The sequence below is a fragment of the Triticum urartu genome, chromosome 3 (genome assembly GCF_003073215.2).
Source record: "Triticum urartu cultivar G1812 chromosome 3, Tu2.1, whole genome shotgun sequence".
Taxonomy (NCBI): Eukaryota; Viridiplantae; Streptophyta; class Magnoliopsida; order Poales; family Poaceae; genus Triticum; species Triticum urartu.
This window is the reverse complement of record NC_053024.1, coordinates 307467418-307475684: the sequence shown is the minus strand read 5'-3', so window position 1 is coordinate 307475684 and position 8267 is coordinate 307467418.

Below are 8267 nucleotides of genomic sequence, written 5' to 3'. Positions count from 1 at the left end.
GCGGCGCAACAAGATCTACGCGATTCGAGTCGAGCCGTAGCCGACCGAAGCCGACAAGACCATGAACAAGAGGCAGCACTTCGCGAAGAAATTCAAGAACGAATATTTCAAGCTCGCGTGCATCATAAAGTTCCTCCTCGAGCTCGACAAGCTCCTCCACAAGCTCGCCAAGAATAACAAGTCAATCCAGAGCATGAAGACATTGGAGAACCTCCACGACAAGAACAACATGACGATGACAACCCTCCGCGCCAAGAGCACCACGAGTTGAACAATCATCTACAACATGGCCGTCATCCTCCCCGACCCCAACACAATGAAGAGCAATGCTATGGCAAGCTCAAGTTCACCATGCCCAATTTGAACGGAACCAATGATCTCAAAGAGTACCTTTCATGGGCATTGAAGGTTGACAAGATCTTCCGCTTGCACAATTATGAAGAAGAGAAGAAGATCGCGATGGCATCCCTTGAGTTCTAAGACTATGTCCTCATTTGGTGGGAACAAATCATAGAGCACCGAGAGGCAAGAGGTGAACCACCCATCACTACTTGGGCGCAAATGAAGGATGTCATGAGAGCACTCTTTGTACCTACCTACTACAACCGCGACCTCTTCAAGAAACTCCAACAACTCAAGCAAGGAACAAAGAGCATTGAAGAATACTACAAGGAGATGGAGATTGCAATGATAAGAGCCAATGTCACGGAAGATGATGACCAAACAATGGCACGTTTCTTGAATGGACTCAATCATCCCATCAAGAAGATCGCCGACTTCCAACCATACTCAAATCTCATCGAGCTAGTGCACCAAGCTACCAAAGCGGAACGCCAAGTGCAAGATGATTTCAAGTATGCCAAGTTCTCACCCAAGTCCTACGGCTTCTCCAACAACCAAGCTTCAATGACTCCAACACCGACAACAAAGCCTTCTACTACAAACATCGACAAGTCAACTTCCAAGAAAGCTTCGTCAACTACCAGCCATCCTACTACGAGCAACTTCAAGCCGAGAGCTTCATCATCATCAACCCCAACCGATGAGACCGTCAAGACAAGTTGCTTTAAGTGTTTCACTTGCGGAGGCCGAGACCACAAGTCCTATGAGTGCACCAACAAGCGAACCATGGTCTTCAACGACGATGGCACTTATGACTCCATGAGTGAAGGCGAAATGGAAGCCCTTAAGCAAGTCGCCATGCACCGCCAAGTGAACAATGAAGAAGAACAAGTCTTTTGCGATGAAGACTCAAGTCCCGCACCTATTGTCCCCAAAGTCTTAACTCTCCAACATCACCAAGAAGAAGACCAACGATGCCACATATTCCACACCAAGGCCGGCATCAATGGATGATCTGTCAAGGTCATCATCGATGGAGGGAGTTGTTATAATCTTGCAAGTGAAGAACTTTGCTCCCAGCTCCAATTGCCCAAGACAAAGCATCCACATCCATACAAAGTGCAATGGCTTAGCGACTCCGGCACCATCCAAGTCAATCACCGAGTACAAGTCTCCTTCAAAATCGGCGCCTATGAAGACACCTTGGAGTGCGACGTCGTTCCAATGACCGTTTGTCATCTTCTCCTTGGACGGCCATGGCAATTCGATAGAGGAGTCGTCCACAACGGCCGAACGAACCACTACATCTTTAAGATGAAGGGCAAGGAGTATGTCCTCCATCCAATGTCGCCAAGTCAAGTGATCGCCGACAAGCAAGCCACCCATCGTGGAGATCACAGTGAGAGAGTGAGCCACCAAAAAGAGAGTGAGCGCCACAAGCCCAAATCGAGTGCCTCCACGATGAGCGAAAACAAGAACCTAGTTCTATTTGCCACCAAACGTGAGATAAGAGAAGTGTGTGAGAACCCATCTAGTGTCCTACACTACGTCCTCGTGTGCAAGGACAATGCACCACAAACTAACACTTCTCGCACTCTTCCTCTAGTGTTGTCTTCTCTTTTGCACGAATTTCAAGATGTTTTCCTCGATGAGCTACCTCCGGGTCTACCTCCTCTACGAGGCATTGAGAACCGAATCGACCTCATCCCCGGAGCACCCCTTCCGAACAAAGCTCCCTACCGTGTCAACCCCGAAGAAACCAAAGAAATACATAGGCAAGTAAAACATCTCATCGACTATGGAAATGTGCGTGAAAGTTTGAGCCCTTGTGCCATCCCGGTCATTCTTCTGCCAAAACGTGACGATAGCTTTCGCATGTGCTCCGATTGTAGACCTATCAATGCTATCACCGTTCGCTATAGGTAACGCATTCCACGCCTATATGATATGCTTGATGAGCTTAGTGGTGCCACTATATTTTCCAAAATTGATCTTAAAAGTGGTTACTATCAAATCCGCATATAAGAGGGTGATGAATGGAAAACTGCCTTCAAAACCAAATTTGGTTTGTATGAGTGGTTAGTCATGCCTATGGGCCTTTCGGAAGCACCGGTCACTTTTATGCACCTTATGAATCATGTATTTCGCCCTTACATTGGTATATTTGTTGTGGTTTACTTCGATGACATTCTTGTGTTTAGCAAATCTATCAAAGAACATGTCACCCATGTCCGCACCGTTTTGCAAACTCTTAGAAAAGAGCGCCTCTATGCTAATATGGAGAAATGCCTTTTTGGTGTTGATAAGCTCGTTTTCTTGGGTTTTGTTGTTTCTTCTAAGGGTGTTCATGTTGATGAGTCCAAGATTAATGCTACTAAGACTTGGCCGCAACCAACCAACTTGCATCAAGTGCGTAGTTTTCTTGGGCTTGCGGGTTTCTATCATCGCTTTGTGAAGGATTTTAGCACCATTGCTTCGCCTTTGCATGCTTTGAGCAAGAAGAATGCACCTTTTGTTTGGGGACCATCCCAAGATACCGCATTCAATGAGCTTAAGAATTTGCTTACTCATGCTGCCGTGCTTGATTTACCCAACTTTGAGAAGCCTTTTGAGATTCATTGCGATGCTAGTGATAATGGCATAGGAGGTGTGTTAACACAAGAGAAGCGCCCCATAGCTTACTTTAGTGAGAAACTTTCCGGAGCGCAACTCAGTTATCCCATCTATGACAAAGAGCTATATGCTTTAGTGCGTGTTTTGCATGAATGGGAACATTACCTTCGTCCCCATGAGTTTATCATTCATACCGATCACGAGACTCTCAAGTATCTTAAGGGACAAACCAAGTTGAACAAGCATCATGCTAAATGGAGTGAATTTATTGAGTCTTTCCCTTATGTCATCAAGTACATCACGGGTAAAGAAAACTTTGTAGCGGATGCTCTTTCCCACATATGCATGCTTGTTACACAACTTGAGTTAGATGTCATTGGCTTTGAGCATATCAAAGACTTGTATGAGCATGATGCAACTTTTGCAACTCCTTATGCCAAGTGTTTGTCGAATACATCTTCGGAACGCTATTACATCAAAGATGGATATCTTATGAGAGCTAACAAACTTTGCATCCCCGAGTCCTCTCTTCGTTTGTTGCTTTTGCAGGAATCCCATGGAGGAGGCTTAATGGGACATTTCGGACGCGACAAGACGTTCGCCATGCTCTCAAAGAACTACTTTTGGCCAAAGATGTTTCGGGATGTCAATCATTTCACCAACCGATGCTCTACATGTCGCAAAGCTAAGTCCAAAGCTCAATCTCATGGCCTCTATATGCCTCTACCAATTCCATACCAACCATGGGAAGACATTAGCATGGACTTTGTACTTGGTTTGCCTAGGACTCGAAATGGGAAAGATTCCATATTTGTCGTTGTGGACCGTTTCTCAAAAATGGCACATTTTATTCCTTGCAACAAGGTATACCATGCTTGACATGTTCCTAATCTCTTTTGTAGGGAAATATTGCGTCTCCATGGTGTGCCAAAGACTATCGTCTCGGACCGCGACGTCAAGTTCCTTAGCTACTTTTGGAAGACCCTATGCGCCAAGCTCGGAATCAAGCTACTCTTCTCCACGGCGTACCATCCTCAAACTGATACCAAACGAAGGTGACAAACCGCACACTCTCCGCTCTGCTTCGAGTACTCATCAAGAAGAACATCAAGGAGTGGGAGAAGTGTCTACCCATCGCCGAATTCTCCTACAACCGAGCAAGACACTCAACAACCGGCAAGTCCCCTTTCCAGGTCGTGTACGGATTCAACCCTTTGTTACCATTGGATATGCTCCCTCTACCACTCCAAGAGAGAATCAATTTGGACGCAAGTGCACGAGCGACCCATCTCAAGAAGGTTCATGAAGATACAAGAAACACCATCGAGCGCCAAGTACAACGCCTTGCGACCAAGCTCAACGTCAACAAGCACCCTATGATATTCAACATTGGAGACCTCATGTGGCTACACCTTCGCATGGACCTCTTTCCCCAAGAACGCAAGTCCAAACTTCGACCACGCGCGGATGGACCATTCAAGGTGCTTGCACGCTACTACAACAACGCATACAAGATCGACATCCCTCGTGACAAGTACTCCATGAGAGACATCTTCAACATCCAAGATCTCTCTCCCTACCATGGTGATGAGGATTTTGATCCGAGGACGGATCTTCCCCAAGGGAGGGGAGATGATGCGGAGCATCCAAGATCATCCCCATGGACACACCTACACCTCCAACGACACCACTTGGACCAATGACACGAGCCTGAGCCAAGGCTATCGAAGATTAGGTGAACTCACTCCTCCCCGAACTCCCACTTTCTATGCATGAGACATGGCTACTACCTAAGTCCGAGGTGTTGTGCATGATTAGGCACCAAGAGGGCCCTCCCGAAGATGGGCATGAAGATGTATAAGTCCCCAAGTCCACGGATGAGGAGAACCAACGGAAGGAGCCAAGAGCATCTCCTAGGCCCCGGACATCCGGCACCTGGAGCGTCATCAGCTACAGCAGCACAGCCGCCGGAAGCTACAGGCCCCGGACATCCGGCCCAGGCAGCCCGGACATCTGGCCTCTCCCGAGCCCCCGGACATCCGGCCACCGGCCCAGAAATCCGGCCCCTCTGAACCCGATAGCAACAAATGCCACCACTCCAGCCCGGACATCCGGCCCCCCAGCCCGAACATCCAGCGTCTCCTGAAAGCCCGGACATCCGGCCCGACCAGCCCGGACATCCAGCCTCCCCTATTTGCGCACAGTGAAGGGCCGAGGCCCGTGTATCCCTCCTCCCCCCTAGACTATATATACTCCACCCAGTACAACTTTCTAGGGTTAGCATTGGTTTAGCTCATTTTAGAGATAGAGCATTGCTCATCCACATCGGATCTACTCCACGAGAGAGACCGCGGCCTCTACGAAGAAGATCCCTTTGGATTCAAGACCTCCTTTTGGAGAAGAACTTGAAGACCTCCTCACGGAGAAGACCGGTTACCGTGTATCGTCCCTAGTTGATCGTGGATCGTGTATCTTACTTTATGTACTCAAGGATCTAGCATATGTGTGACTATTTCTTGTTGGTTGAGTGATTCTCTCATGTTTCCCCTTGTTTCCACCCTCGTGTTTCTCGTGTTCTTCATGGGATCCGCTCCTTTCATGAAAGATCGGCCGATTAGGGTTCTACCCTACATTAGATCTCCATCCGCCGCCTTGCCGACGACAGCCTGTCGTCTCCTTCCCTGTCGCTCTGCCGAACGACGATCGCCTGATTGATCACATCAAATCACGACGAACACGCACACGCAAAAACTTCTGCCAAAGACATGTGTCGTGCCTCCCTTCTCTTTGTTTATTTTTTCTAGTTTTCTCCTTTTCATGCCGGTCTGATACAAAACCTCATGTATGTCGTGCATATATACAGATGGCCGGGGCCAAAGCTTAGCAAACTCAACACATCCTAAACTTAAACGGCTAACCAATCCTACTAGGACAAGGCTAATCAGTCCTAGTCTAATAGGAACACTAATGAACTTGGTACTACTCTTCGACACGGACAAACCTAATACAACTTTGGACTCCAACTATACCATGTTGTGCTAGCTCATGCCAACACCACGTGCAACCATGATTCATGTTTACAAACACAAGATTACTCCTAACAATATCTCCCTAATCTTGACGCTATGTCTTCTATGCTCCTCTGATCTTTCCGCTTTGACGATTGACCCCCTTGTCGATTCATCCGCTCAGACCACGACAAGTTAAATTGATAGGCTACATTGATTGGAACACATATGAACTTGTGCCCATGGACTAAGTTGAAGTATATCATGTCTACTACATGTCCATGTCTTTTTGCATGATTACTTAAGTTGCTATTGCTGTTATGTGCCTCCAAAGTCAGCATCATAATATTATTGTTTTGCATTCCCAGATTTCCTCTAAGTCTGAGAATCAGCTTATATCATGTTGCATCTTGTCTTGTTGATTGCCATTGATCTAGGGGTTATATGGAGATGCTTAGTAATCAAGTTTTTCCATGTTTAACCTGTACTTTAGTGCCATGCTTTTGTTTGTTATGTTCTTGCACTATATTATCATTGTTTCATGCCTCCAACATGTCAACATGTTATTCCTGCTCATGCTTATGCTCTGTTTTTCAGTAAGTCATAATCTGTGTTATTAAGTTGCTTTTTGCATTGATCACCATGGATTAATCCTGATGCCTATGAACATGAACCTTAATGATATTTGAAGCAAGTTGTTTGTACTTTGAGTGCATGTCAACTTTGTGTTCATATGATTCATGTAGCATGTTGTTTCCTTGATTGCAAAGTGCTTAGTTGCTGTTTGGGCAGATTATGTTTGAAACTTGTATTTAGTGTATGTGTTGAACTGTTGCTCCGTTTTGATCATGCTCTAGATGAAACTTGCTTGGTTTTGCATGTACTTTCCTATTACCTTGTTGCATCCATGTTTTGGGTGTGTTTGCTTGATGTTTGTACGCGTTTTGCATCAATGCCATGTTTAACTTCTTTTGCGCATATCTTCTACGCCGTAGCTCTGAATTAAACGAACTTTATATGTAACTTGACTTGAAAACCGTGTAGATCATCTTGTTGCACTTTAACTTGTTGTTTAACAACTTCAACATTGTGTTTCAATCAGATCTGGACCAATTTTGAAATTTGCATAAGAGGACTTATCATATTGTTATATGTTGTTTCTGGCCTCATTTAAACATGCTTTGATGTGTTGCTCTTGTATGCATCATCTCTTGCCATGAGTAGAATCTTTTAGACTTTTCATGCATCATACTTGGTTGAGCATCATATCATGTTTATGTGTTGTGTGTCTACCATGTTGTTTGCTTCTTTTAGGTTGTGCTTCTTCTAGATAGTTCCGGTTTCGTTGCGATTGTGAGGATTCGTTTGTTTATGTGGCTTCGTCTTCTTCATGGACCCGTTCTTCTTCCTAGCGGGATTTCAAGCAAGATGACCGTCACCTTGGATATCACTACTATCTTTGCTATGGTAGTTGTCTCAATGCTATCGCTATATCGCGCTCCCTACCACTTGTTTATCAAGCCTCCCAAATTGCCTTAATAGCCTCTAACCTTTTCACCCTTCCAAGCAAACTGTTGTTTGGCTATGTTACCTCTTTGCTCAGCCCCTTTTATAGCGTTGCTAGTTGCAGGTGCAGTTGTAGGTTGTTCCATGTTGGGACATGTATATCATGGGATATCCCAATATCTCTTATTTAATTAATGCACATATATACTTGGTAAAGGGTGGAAGGCTCGGCCTTATGCCTGGTGTTTTGTTCCACTCTTGCGGCCCTAGTTTCCATCATACCGGTGTTATGTTCCTTGGTTTTGCGTCCCTAACACGGTGAGGGGTATGGGGCCCTCTTGAAAGTTCACTTTGAATAAAACTCTTCCAGCAAGGCCCAACATTGGTTTTAACATTTGCCATAATAACACTAGAACCTAATAATTAATTGGCATAGGGCATCACGAACTCAAGGATTTTCTACATAGCAGGGGGACCAGTGCTGATGGTGTTGGTCCCAAACGGGCAGACTGTGGGGCTGCCTCAGGGAAACTCCAGGTATTTGTTGTATACCTGTAGGATGACCCAGCCGAACATGGCCTGAGACGAGATACGCGCGGCTACTATCAGGGTGTCGGCACGCCGGGAGGTCTTGCTCGATTAGTTTTACCATTGTTGAACTGTCTTGTGCACCGGGATTCCGAGTCTGATCGGAGGGTCCCACAATGGAGGATTGTCTCCGCGGATCGTGAACTTGTCATGGACTAAGTTGGGACACCCCTACGGGGCTTAAACTTTCGAGAGCCATGCCCGCAGCTA